The sequence below is a fragment of the Xenopus tropicalis genome, chromosome 3 (assembly GCF_000004195.4).
Source record: "Xenopus tropicalis strain Nigerian chromosome 3, UCB_Xtro_10.0, whole genome shotgun sequence".
Lineage (NCBI taxonomy): Eukaryota > Metazoa > Chordata > Amphibia > Anura > Pipidae > Xenopus > Xenopus tropicalis.
This window is the reverse complement of record NC_030679.2, coordinates 42818595-42833263: the sequence shown is the minus strand read 5'-3', so window position 1 is coordinate 42833263 and position 14669 is coordinate 42818595.

The following is a 14669-nucleotide window of genomic DNA, read 5'->3' as shown; positions in this document are numbered from 1 at the left end:
TTCACCTTAAAATGCAAAGTCTTGAGGTTTTTGGCAGATATCGGCCTGTAACCGAGTGTATTCACTGCTCCCCCGGTGCAGGCACAAGTGGAAGATTTTTAAAGCATAGGGGTGTATTTTTGCCAACTGTTTTTCGGCTTGCCGAGAATACGCTATGTGTGGCGTTAGCCTTAGTATTTATCAATCTTTCTAATGTTTTAAGCCGGGGAAGGGAAATTAGTGTTGATATTAATAATTCCAATATTTAATATTTGGAGTAAAGTTATGCATGAAAGAGGATATTTGTTTTAAAGAGTGGTGGATAATTTCCACCCAAGAATGCTGGTGCCTTACAGTAACACAGGTTGGTTTGTAGTGGGAGACAGGGTCTCCTTATACACAGATGTAATCATTTTCCAATGAAAAAAACACCATGTAAATGATCAATATCCATGGTAACAATGATACTGATTATACTTTCTTCACTCTTTCTTTCAGTAGCATGGTTACTGAGTTTTCAAATGCAGCTGCGAAGAACACATTACTGGCTGTCAGTTTCTAAATTGCTTTATTCATTCTTTTATCCCCCATAATATTTAACATAACTGGTGGAGGATAACATTAGTTCTGATTTCTGTCTGACATCATGAAGGTTTTCATATAAAAATGATTTTGGTGATGGAGGGACATGGAAAATTTCACAATATTTAGCTCAGTTATTTTTAAAAACTGTTTATTTAGTGGACTGAAAAACATACAGTTGGGTTGTCTGGTTACAAAACCTAATAATAAGCACTTTACACTGCTTGTTACAGTTGCCACTAAGGGGCTGATTTATCAGAATTCAAGTTAGCGTTTTTATCACTATTCGAGAAAAAACAATGAAAAAACAAACTTATATACTTGAGAATATTCTTAAGACCCACAAATAGGTGGTATTTACTGTATTAAAGAAGAAATCAGTAAAAAATTGGCAGAAAAACTTTTTTAATTTATTTATTTTTACTAAAATATTTAAGTTTCTTGCCAATGTGACTTTTTTAAAATTAGATAGCGTTTGAAAAGAAAAGTCACACAAGTTTCATGTCATGCGTTCACATTTTTTTTTCACAAACTCGAATTTTGATAAATCGGCCCCTAAGTAAACACTCCTTACTGAATCTAACAGAAATGTATGGTGCAGTAAGATGCATACTGTTTGTTAACTCTTATGGTGAAAAATACTTGGCTTGATTGAAAAGGTGTCAGTTTGTACCAAGTTAGCATTGTAACACTCTGGGGATGATTTACTAACCCACGAATCCGAATGGGAAAAATTCAGATTGGAAAACGAACATTTTGGGACTTTTTCGTATTTTTTGTGATTTTTTTCGTCACCGTTCCGACTTTTTCGTAAATTGTCGCGACTTTTTCGTAGCCGTTACAATTTGCTTGTATCTTGTCGCGCCTTTTTCATATTGAGCGCTCGTAAACTGCGGGCAAAACTTTCAGACTTAGCATGATTTTGGAAGCCTCCCATAGGACTCAATGGCACTCTGCAGCTCCAACCCGGCCCAAGGAAAGTCTCCCATAGGACTCAATGGCACTCTGCAGCTCCAACCTGGCCCAAGGAAAGTCTCCCATAGGGCTCAATGGCACTCTGCAGCTCCAACCTGGCCCAAGGAAAGTCTCCCATAGGGCTCAATGGCACTCTGCAGCTCCAACCCGGCCCAAGGAAAGTCTCCCATAGGGCTCAATGGCACTCTGCAGCTCCAACCTGGCCCAAGGAAAGTCTCCCATAGGACTCAATGGCACTCTGCAGCTCCAACCTGGCCCAAGGAAAGTCTCCCATAGGACTCAATGGCACTCTGCAGCTCCAACCTGGCCCAAGGAAAGTCACAATACCGAAGCTTGAATGAAGCCGAAACTTTCATACTCGGCGTGAAGGCTACGAAAAATTTGCGACAATTCGCGCAAGTCGTAACGCTACGAAAAAGTCGCAACAATTTGCGAAAAAAATCGCAATATACCGATCATTACGAAAAAAATGCATTCGGACGCTTTTCGGACGTTCGTGGATTAGTAAATGTGCCCCTCTGTGTAAATGCAGTGCTGTACTTTTCAGACAGGGTTTCAGACCCATCCTGTCCACACAATATAGCTTGGTGCTTAGTCCACAACTTTGGCCACCTCCCAATAATCAGTCGGGGACACTGTATATTTATATACCTTTGCCTGTCCTCAACATGAACTTGCCACATGTAACTCTGCTACTCTGCATAGGTCCTTGCTGTATAAGATGAGAAAGGATATAGTTGATGTATAATGCTCAGGTTGAATAAATCAATTGGCTGTGATTTATTGAAAGCTTGTCAAGATCATGGAGAAGGCAATAGCAGATTTCGCTTCCCTGGAAGATCAGACGTTCATGAAAATGAGTTTATTCACACAAAAAAAAAAAAATTGAGTTTTAGTAAATCTGCTTCCACATAACTGTTTATTTGCTAGAACATATAATGCAGACTTTTTGGAAGATAAAGATGATACATTACAGTGATTAGCAACTAGATCACAGATGGTTTCTCTGACGGTGCTTGCTCAGTTCAGGTATTAATGACAATCTGAGCAATAGTACTGGCTCAAAAGTGTGCAATCCCTGATTATAAGGCCCTCCAAGTAGAACTTTTGCAGGATGCAGTGCTATCCCTACACTGTAGGGATACTGCACAATTGAGTCCCTAATCTTCCTGGTGTCGCAAAGGATTTACAAATCCTTGTACTCTCCTAATTGGAGCATCAGGCTGCTCACTACACTAAGCACCCTGGTCCAAGCTCTCATTTCTAGAGGGGGTTATGTATAACAAAGTCTAGCCTCATGCTAGATACACCTACTGAGGCCTACCCCCCCACCTCAGGTTTTGACTATGATCCACCCCCTCCATTTTTGGGATACAAAGAGACCAAACTCATGGTACCTTTCCTTTATAATGACTAGGGAAGCCTGACACCTCCTGGTTAATAAAGGAAACTGCCATGTAACACCTGGAAAAGGAAAATGCTCCCCCTTCCAACTGCAAAATAAGACCAGCTCTTTGCAGCCTTAACCCATATTTAGTTGACTTAAAATTGAATGGATTTACTGCGCCTAATATATTGCTCCATCCATTATTTATTGTATTTATTTACAGTATTTGGGGTAACGTATGACTGTTGTATAGCGCTTGAGTGCAACCTAAAAAAGAAAGTAGATGGTCATAGGATACTGGACAAAGGGAATGGATTTAAGTCCTCTGAATATTATTGCAATGTATTCATTTATGTACCATGGCTTTAGATGTATACAAATTCTTAACAAAATGTCAGTATAACCATGTAAAACAAAAACATTTTTGAAGTTTTTTTAAAACAAGGGATTTTTGATGTATACACAGTACAATATATAGCTGGAGTGCTACCAGAAATGCCAATTCTTTTGAGAGCTGTTCCTATTTTTATTCTGACAAGAAGTGAAAGGGAACATTTATTAAGATAAAGCATGGAAAGTATTTGAAAAATCATCAGCAGGCAGAGGGCCAAACTTTATTTCCCATTACCATCTGACCCCAGGCAGCAAAATCTTTCTCTATATATCGTATCATAACTCCTTGGTGTCTTATAAGGACGTTTCTTATCTGCCAGGGTCAGTATCAGGGCAGTTGCTGAAAAGAGGCAGAAAAATAATACGAAATAAAAGATGAAGACCAATTGAAAAGTAACTAAGAACAGGACATTTTATAATTAACAAAAGTGAACTATCCCTTAAAGGCATGTCATAATTGCCATATAAATGAGGTTGCTTATGCATAATTATGTTTGGCTGTACACTTATTGTGCTAAGAAAATTAAATATCTAATTCAAATATTAATATAATATTTTAAGTGGAGATGCACAAATGTATGTTAATGAAGGCATCACCTACCATTTTGTTTCCTGATTTTTTTTTATACAGGTATGAGATCTGTTATCCGGAAACCCATTATCCAGAAAGCTCCAAATTACGGAAAGCCCGTCTCCCATAGACTCCATTTTAATTAAATAATTTAGGTTTATAAAACTGATTTCCTTTTTCTCTGTAATAATAAAACTGGACATTGTACCTGATCCCAACTAAGATATAATTAATCCTTATAGGAGGCAAAACAATCCTATTGGGTTTAATTAATGTTTTATTGATTGTTTAGTAGACTGAAGGTATGGAGATCCAAAATACAGAAAGACCCCTTATCCAGAATACCCTTAATATTAATCACAACCATTCCAATTTAATGGTTTACGAATTATTTAATTACATGTCAAGTCTGTGTTTGAGGGGCATAACATAGACAAGAGAAGGGACCCTTAAGTGGTTCTCTAATAATCAGTTAAACATGCTTGATTTAGCCATAAACCAATAATACATTTAGAAAGTTCAAAGTTTCCAGGAAAAAACAGCATATAACGTACATGTATTTCTCAGAAAGATCAATAACATGGATGCCGTTAGCAACAAAACTGTCAAAATGGGCTTAGCGCAGCAGTTAAAAAATGACAAATAAAAGGGATTAAAGGTTTCTATAGTCTGACAAAACATGATTTCTGGATTGCATGACAGGACAATGTAATCTGCTGTATTGTCATTATAAAAGTTACTTGTTTACCCCAGGTTGACAACAATAAACAATAAGACCAGGTGGTTATGCACTAAAATAATTAGCAAATGTATAAGTAATGGCCATTTGAATTCAGGAGTATCAGGGTCACACAAGCTTTTGCGTAGATGTCTAGACGTAGATAACACTGTACCCAAAGGGTTAAGGAGTCTTGGTCAAAAATCGGCCAATTATCAGGGTTGCCAGTAGAATGGTCAGAAAAGAATAGAAGTTTAGGAACCAGTACATCAGCAATAGAGCATCCAGGAACCTAAGAAACGAAGACTTGCAATCCTTACTGGAGGCAAAACAATCCTTTAATTTAATGTATAAATGATTTTTAGTAGATTTATGGTATGAAATAAACCCTTATCCAGAAAACCCTAGGTCCCGAGCATTCTGCCTAACAGGTGGTTACAGATTTAAAAAAAAAAAATTATGTTTAAGGTAATTTAAAGGGAATTGCAACCCTATAAAAGTCCCAGTTAATGGACAACAACATCAACAATTCAGGGAATTGTGTGCATCCCATAATTGCACTTACTCATAGGATTGAGTAAGTGCCCATTCAGGCACAAAATGCATTTAGCTTGATAGTGGTGTCCTAATAAAGTAATTTTTTTCATTGGCTTCACTGTTTTTGCCAAGTTTATTTTTTTGAGATGTACACAAATTCCCTTAATTGTTAAGTGACACGCCATGATGCTCTTCTAGTGTTTCAGGATTCCAGGCAGGATTATACTGGAGTGGTTTGACAGTACAGACTGCATCTAGACTTTTTAAATATATATTTTAAAGGCTATTTTTTCTTTACTGTTTCATACATGACATTTATTACACTTCTAACATGTTAGTGTATGCGATAGGACATTCAGACCTAATAGGAGTAGAATAATGTTCTAATAGAATGTACTAATCAATCATATTGAACAAGACTGGCATGCTGTTTTTTGGAATTGTACCAGCTGGAGCGTGGAATCCATTGAGATCCAATATTAAGACTAAATTGCCTTCTTAATTAAAAGAATTGCAATAAATTATCCAAATTCTTCCTTCAAATGAAGTTATACCTGAGGGTTCCGTTTTGATGCTTGGTGAAAGAGATTATGTTTATCTGATTATAAACTATGCATTTTCATGCAGATTAATTAAAAATCTAAGAGCATTACAGAGAAAAGGGAAAGTGTTTAGGCAGAACAATTGCCTCATTTCCATTCGATTAAGTAAGAGGCACTGTAATAAAAACCCCATTAGACTGCAAGAGCTCTTCAAAAGAGTAAAAAAGAAAAAAAATATTAACAAAATGATTGGTTTGAGAAATACTGTAGAAAACTTTTACACAGTTACTAAGAGATTTTAAATATAATGGAGCAAGAGTTTGTTGTGGTCATGTGATAAAAACTGATTGTTAACCAAAAACTAAAACTAAACTAAAGCTAACTAAAATTTATGAACTGGTCATACATTTTCAGATTTGGTTGGGCAGGGGGGATAGCCATTCTGACTTTTTCTTTGACAAAATCATATTTTTCCACAAAATATATGAATTGTGAAAAACAATACAACCTTTAGAAAATGTGTCCCTAATAGCATAGTGAACATGTGTTGTGTTTGTTTAATGTCTTAAATATATAAAGGCATTTACCATAACTTTTTTGCCAAAAAACAGTCACAGAAAAAAAGTGCAACTTTTCAGAGATTTACTATGCAACAAAACTACGACAATAACAAATCTGAAGTTGTGTGTGCCATACTTTGCCTGCCCTATGCTGCCTGTGTGTGTCATGCTATGCCTGAATTTTAATTTGTTCATGCTTTTTATATTTGGATCTTTAATAAATGAGTAGACATTCGTGGTTTTAGTGAAAATGAGTTTTTTTGTGGTTCCAGAAATTTTAAAATGACTAAAATCAGAATGTATATTATGTATTTCACATTCAGAACATTTTCACAATTTAATTCACCTTACTGCTGCTGCCCGGAGACTTAGACAAGGCTTCATTTTGCATAAGGATGTCATGACACACGGCTGTTTATCCAGAGCAGCACCATTAGCGAGACCTCTTTTCCTCTGTAATTTCTTTTTTACCTACTACTTTACTCTCAAACTAACAATTTAAAATGAATGATTTATTAAAGCGGACCTGTCACCTTAAGACATAATTTCAAATTGTTTTCTATTGTGTTTGGCAAGCAAAATAAACTTTACTTAAAGGAGAAGGAAAGTAAAAAAATGATATTAATATATTTGGAAAGGGCACCAGCCCCTGTCATGAATCGCTACATTACAAAGTTACCTGCTGCTTTTGGATCGGCGCACCATCCCTAAGAAGATTTGCCCGTGTTTGTTGTTTGGCGCCGACATTTTCAAAACCCTTGACGTCACTTCCCCCTTCGCCTGATCTTACTGCGCATGCGCAGCTTCGTGACCCCTTCGACGTAACGCTTCATACTGGCGCGCTCGTCATATTGGCGCGCTCGTTTGTCAGGTCTCGTCTTGCCATAGTTGCACTGAGTAAGTTTGGGGAAAGAAGGGTTTGAAGCACCCAGATTTTTATGGGGATGTGGGACTGTGGCTGTGGGATGGCTGGTGGCTGTGGGATGGCTGGTGGCTGTGCGATAGTGGGACTGTGGCTGTGGGATAGTGGGAGTGTGGGAAGGCTGGGCATGTGGAACTGTGGAACTGTGGGATAGTGGGAGTGTGGGAAGGCTGGGGATGTGGGACTGTGGCTGTGGGATAGTGGGAGTGTGGGAAGGCTGGCGATGTGGGGCTGTGGGATAGTGGGAGTGTGGGAAGGCTGGGGATGTGGGACTGTGGCTGTGGGATAGTGGGAGTGTGGGAAGGCTGGGGATGTGGGGCTGTGGGATAGTGGGAGTGTGGGAGTGTGGGAAGGCTGGGGATGTGGGACTGTGGCTGTGGGATAGTGGGAGTGTGGTAAGACTGGGGATGTGGGACTGTGGCTGTGGGATAGTGGGAGTGTGGTAAGACTGGGGATGTGGGACTGTGGCTGTGGGATGGCTGTGCGATAGTGGGACTGTGGCTGTGGGATAGTGGGAGTGTGGTAAGACTGGGGATGTGGGACTGTGGCTGTGGGATGGCTGTGGGATAGTGGGGATGTGGGACTGTGGCTGTGGGATAGTGGGAAGGCTGGGGATGTGGGACTGTGGCTGTGGGATGGCTGGTGGCTGTGGGATGGCTGTGCGATAGTTGGACTGTGGCTGTGGGATAGTGGGACTGGCTGTGGGATGAGGGACTGTGGCTGTAGGATGGCTGGTATAGTAGGGAGAGATGGTGCCTATAGTAGCAGTGGGGGATAATAGCCTCTGGGAATGGACTGGGGCTGTGGGATAGCAGGTATAGTAGGGAGAGATGGTGCCTATAGTAGCAGTGGGATAATAGCCTCTGGGAAGGGACTGTGGCTGTGGGATAGCAGGTATAGTAGGGAGAGATGGTGCCTATAGTAGCAGTGGGGGGATAATAGCCTCTGGGAAGGGACTGTGGGATAGCAGGTATTGTAGGGAGAGATGGTGCCTATAGTAGCAGTGGGGGGATAATAGCCTCTGGGAAGGGACTGGGGCTGTGGGATAGCAGGTATAGTAGGGAGAGATGGTGCCTATAGTAGCAGTGGGGGATAATAGCCTCTGGGAAGGGACTGGGGCTGTGGGATAGCAGGTATAGTAGGGAGAGATGGTGCCTATAGTAGCAGTGGGGGGATAATAGCCTCTAGGAAGGGACTGGGGCTGTGGGATAGCAGGTATAGTAGGGAGAGATGGTGCCTATAGTAGCAGTGGGATAATAGCCTCTGGGAAGGGACTGGGGCTGTGGGATAGCAGGTATATTAGGGAGAGATGGTGCCTATAGTAGCAGTGGGATAATAGCCTCTGGGAAGGGACTGGGGCTGTGGGATAGCAGGTATAGTAGGGAGAGATGGTGCCTATAGTAGCAGTGGGGGGATAATAGCCTCTGGGAAGGGACTGGGGCTGTGGGATAGCAGGTAGCAGCTTTCTGCTCTATCCAGCTCGATTTCAGCACAGCAAATGCAGCCAGAGGCACTGTGCAGGACTAGAAAAAACACAGGAGCATTCCGATTGGACAGTAGAGTGAAGTGGGCGGGGCTAAGGGGGGTCAAACATTTCTTCAGAGACTGCAGATCTTGAAAGGAAAAAAAAAAAAAAAACAGAGCTCTCTGCTGCGCACTGAGCATGTCTGTGTCCTGGACAATCTGTGTTCAGTGAGACAGGAAGCTGCACAGGCTTAGAGCAGGTACTGCATTTACTGACAAGACTTTTCCATGTCAGAGCCAGATTAAGCAACAGCACGGTGAGTTCAGGAAATATGTTAAGGACTGTGTTAAGGCTAAGTTATTGAGCTCATGTTGTTTTTAGACTTTCCTTGTCCTTTAACACTATATAAATTATTTTAATCTTATTTCAGTCTTGGAATTCACAATTGCAGCAAGCAGGCAGGGGCCATTTTGTGGACACTGTTATGAAAGCAGGTGCTGCATCCTGCCAAAATCTTGTTTCTGTGCCAGTATGGGTACATAATGCCCATGCCCATGCACTGGCTACGAAATTAGAAATTTAGAAACATCTAAAAAGTTCTAAATTGAAAGTGAAAGTAACTGTCTGCCCCACCTCTATGCCTAAGGCATGGAGGCGGGGCAGGCATATGATTGACAGCTTGGATTTTAAAATGCTTTTATAATGGGTTTGGATGTGGTAATAAAAAAATTATTTTGGGTTTCATGTTTAATTTGAAAAGGACTTTATACAGCTTTTTATGTCTGGGTGACAGGTCCCCTTTAAAAATATAACCTTTGGTCCCTTTAATGTTGCTTGTTGCCTAACGTACAAACAGGAAAGACACAACTTTAAGATATTGGACTTTTGGCTGAAGCCTTTTGTTACAAGCAAACAATGTCTTATTAGGGAAGATTAAAATATACATACCCCCACCTTATTTATTCTCCAACCTCACTGCCCTCACTGTGAAAAACCACCTACACTGCTTTGAATGAAAGTTTTGTTCCTCTAATCCAGTGCTGTCCAACTTCTGTTGTACCGAGGGCCGGAATTTTTCCGACCTACGTGGTGGAGGGCCGATAATGGAAGCCAGTTTTGACCACTCCCCTTTTTGAAACCACACCCACTTGAAACCACACCCATGTTATCACATGACCATACCCATATTAATGGTTGTAGTACAGCAAAAACCTGCCATACTCTGCCTTCCCTACCCTGCCTGTGTGTGCGCCATACTCTGCCTTCCCTACCCTGCCTGCGTGTGCCATACTTTCATTGTGTGTGCCATCCTTGGCTGGTTTGTGCCAAACTTGGCCTGTGTGTGCCATACTCTGCTTGCCCTACTCTGCCTGTGTGTGCCATACTCTGCCTTCCCTACCCTGCCTGTGTGTGCCATACTCTGCTTGCCCTTGCTGGCACTGCTCCTACAGTCTGCACAATAACTATATATTAAAAAAACTTTTTAATTGCAGTACCACCTCAGTATATGTTCTTTTTGTAGTATGCAGGGATTATTTGTGGGTTTCTACTGCTCCTGAGGTGTGAACAGGGGAACAATGTGGGTGATTACAGCCTGAGCCTGAGGTGTGAACACTGCAGGGGGTGAACAATGCAGAGATTAAAAGGTGTGAACAGTACAGGGGATTACATATTTAAACAATACAGCCTGATTACAGCCTGAATCTGAGGTGAGAACCATGCAGGGGGGGACAGTTAATCTCAGTACTGAAACCATTTAAATCTTACACAAGAGTAAGCCATCAAAGCAGCCAGACAGGTGGGGGGCCACACAGAGGGGGGTCGCGGGCCGCCAGTTGGACAGCACTGCTCTAATCTAAAGGGGTTGCCTCTGGTGCGCTGATTGTTTTTATGGGAAAAAGAACATCCCCCATCTGCCTATAATCCCCTCTAATTTACTTGTACAGAGTAATCATGTCCCCTCGCAAGCACCTTTTTTCCAGAAAAAAACAACCCCAACCTCGACAGTCTCACCTCATAGCTTAAATCTTCCATCCCCTTTACCAGTTTAGTTGCAAGTCTCTGCACTCTCTCCAGCTCATTAATATCATCTGCATACTCATGGTGAGGCCTTACCAGGGACCTATGGAGAGGCAAACTTGTGTGCCCTTTTTTATACAAGACAGCACTTTATTTGCTTTAGTAGCCACTGAATGACACTGCCTGGAATTAACTTATCTACAAAAATCCCCAGCACACTACCATTTAGTATATTACCCGCATTTATATTATTTTTACCAAAATGCATAACTTTGCACTTATCAACATTGAACTTCATTTTCCAGTTTGCTGCCCAGTTTTCCAATTCTTTCAAATCGCTCTGCAAAGCGGCAGCATCCTGCATGGAACTTATAGTTTTGTACAATTTAGTATCGGCAACAAAAATAGAAAGATTACTCTCTATGCCCACCTCCAGGTCATTAATACGTTAAAAAGCAAAGGGCCAAACACTGAACCCAGCAGTACTCCACTTACAACATTGGCCCAATTAGAATGTTCCATTTACCATCACTCTTGTAATCTATCCTTCAGCCAGTTCTCTATCCAATTACAAATATTATGTTCTAGGCCAATATTTCTCAATTTTAGCATTAACTTTCTCTGTGGTAGCAAAGTCCATGTAGATGACACTGCCACTTGTAAGAAGGTGAAAAATTGTGTGTTAATTTGTATGTGGGAAAGTGTTCTTACTGGGTATGACCACTAGGTGGCAGCAGAATTTAGTTAATGTTTATTGGGATTGTATAAGTGTAGTTCACACCCCAACCACTAGAGGCAGTGTGGGGCTGAAGGTATAAAAAGGGGACCACACCCAGAATTAAGGGTCTTTGTGGGAGAACACGGAAGAGGCCAGCTGAAGGAAAAGAAGAACCACCTGTAGGGTAAGGAAAGGATAGAACAGGGCAGCTGAAAGTGGAGCAGGCACTAGGTGTCTGAGTCAGGGTTATGTAGCATGGGCCGCCTATTGCCCCAACCAGGAGAGTAGAGGGAAACAGTGTTTCCAGTGGATCATCCACAGAATAGGGACCCAAGCGGATAGGGGTAGGCTACAAGAGGGTTAGTTGAGCTTCGGCTAAGAGTCTGCCAGTAAAATTCCTGGTGGAATAGCAAAGGGGCACCGCAGGGAGTGCCGGATTGCTGAGCCAGGTGGGGACAGGAGATCCCACTGAGACTGGGGACAGTGGTGAAGAGCCAAAGGTAGCTACCTCTGGTAAGGCTGATGTCTTCTAGACACGGGCATGGTATATGTTTATTGCATGATTGAAGAAAGCCTGTTTGGACATTGTGATTTGACCTGTATGCTGTGACTCCCAGACAAGACGAGGGAATAAAGTGATTTTTGTTACATGACTTCTTGGAGTGCTTCCCTTGATTTTGACGTGGCCTATCAAGTCCAGGTAAGGGCGCTGTCCCTTTAAGAAGTTATTACCCGGGTTCTCCCTACACACTGCCATTCCAGCATTGAGGTTCCAGCTCACCTCCTCATACAAGGCAATTACATTAGTATGGCAAGATCTGTTACACATAAAACCATGCTGGCACAAACGTATTGTGATTTTCAATGTATTTAAGTACCCTATCCCTTATTACCCCTTGCAAAAACCTTTCCTACCACTGATTTCAGACTAACAGGCCTATAGTTATCAGGCTGAGAAAGGGATCCCTTTTTGAATATTGGCACCACATTAGCAATTTGCCAGTCTCTCTGCACCATGCCAGACCTGAATGAATCCTGAAAAATTAAGGAGGGGGGAACCCAATAGTTTTCTCCATTGCTGCTGCAAGTGTTACGGATAATCAGCCAGAAATTGAACAGATTAGCACTTTTACTGCTGACCGGTACTTTGTCCATGCCAGTCACTCTTGCACCATTACAGTATATATCCTTAAAAGTATAAACAACATCAAGTGTCACTATAAGTGATAAGTGAAGCTGTCCCATTTCACTTCACTAAAAAATCACGAATTGCAACATTTTGGCAAAATGCATTGCAGTCAATGGGAATGAGAAATTATAGTGACACGATCACACAACGTGCTGCACGTGACGTCACTTCCTGCGTGACTTCACTTCTGGCAGGTGAACTCCCCACTTCCGCCACCAGATCCTTTCCTAGGAAATTCGGTGGCAGAGGTGGGGGTTAGTGGGTACATGTCTGGTGCTGTGCCAAAATAAAAAAACATTTTTTAACATATAGGCATCCAAGGGCCGCTCCCCCCAAAGCTGACACCCTAGGCACAAGCACTCAAGTCGCAATTTACTGATAACAGAAGTCGTAAAGGGCCAGTCAAAAAGGCCCAGAGTTAATAGGATACTTCCCCAATGTTAAAGGGCATATCCCCAAGCAATATCAATAAAATGTCCCAAACTCAAAGAAAAAAAATCTTAAAAACTGTTTTATTCAAATATCCATTTTAAAAACATACAGACCCCATAATGTTTCGCCTTTATGCATTTCATATAGTGATGAGCGCATTTTTTTGCCAGGCATTGATTTGCGGCGAATTTCTGCATTTCACCATTTTTTTTTCGCAAAACGTGCGAAAGTAAAGTAAAAATTGCTGGGCACAACAAATTTTTTTTTGCGAGTGTCATTTTCTCTAATTTTTTACCGCTTTGCGTATCTTTTCACAGATTCACAAATTTTTCGGTGAAGCAAAACGGGACAGATTTGCTCATCACTAGTCTTGTACCCTTCTGGTACTTACTGCCTATGACTAAGTACCAGAAAGATACGAAATGCGTAAGGCAGAACATTATGGGGTCTAAGTTTTAAATATGGATATTTGAATAAATCATTTTGATAATGAGAATGCAGCTCTGTATAATAACTTAAGTGGTAGACAATACAATTGCACTGCAGCAAATTATGGTCCACGGTTAGTGAGAAAACACATATATAGTACCCCTTATAGATTCTATACAGGGAATGCAGATAGACACCCTTGTTTAAAGTAAAAAAAAGTGCAAATTTACATTACACTATTTCCTCACTTTTGGGGGGAATGGATATAACTAATACAACTTGCTGTATTGTCTGTATGACTAGACACCCCCTATCTATATTTAAATAGTGACCCACACTAGATATATAATCACTGGATGAAACATTTCAAAATAGCCATTCATTAGAATGATAGTTGTACATTACATAAGCACTCTCTGTTGCTCGCTAGCTCTTCTGAAGAGGACACTGGGCACTTTAGCCGTATCACTATTAATATTATATTGCATATTTACTTATGGAACTGTGTGTGCCTCTTATATTGCATTTCCCTACAGTACCATGTTGATTTATTGCTGCTATTTCATCATTTTTATTTCCTCAGTCAAACACTGGTACCTTGCAAAGAACCATTTCAGATTCATGTGCTGCAGTTCCAAGCTATTTTAATATATTGATTTTACTAACTCCCCAGTGTTACCCTGGAAACCTAGAAACGACAGTGCTATGAAAGGGTTACATATACAGTATATATTATCTTATACTGAGCTTAAGATAATATTTTGTGTTGTGACATAGAAGGGTGCATTCACTTACCCTGATGCAGTAAGCAAAGTGCAAAATCAATTTTTTTAATTCACACTGCACCAGTTTCCACAGAATTTGTCATTGCAGGTACCCCCCTAACCCCCCACCTCTGACACCAGATCCTTTCCTATGAAATTCGGTGGCAGAGGTTAGTGTGTACATGTCCGGTGTACAGGTGGTGGTTAGTGGGTACATGTCCGGTGCTGTGCCAAAATGAAAAAATATTATTTAAGATATAGGCATCCAAGGGCCGCTTCCCCCAAAGCCGATGCCCTAGGCACAAGTCCTCATGTCACAATTTACTGATAATAGAGGTCGTAAAGGGCCAGTCAAAAAGGGCCAGAGGTAATAGGACACTGCCCCAAGATTAAAGGGCATATCTACAAGCCATATCAATAGTGTCCCAAACTCAAATAAAAAAATCTTTAAAAATGTTTTATCAAAATATCCATATTAAAAACATAC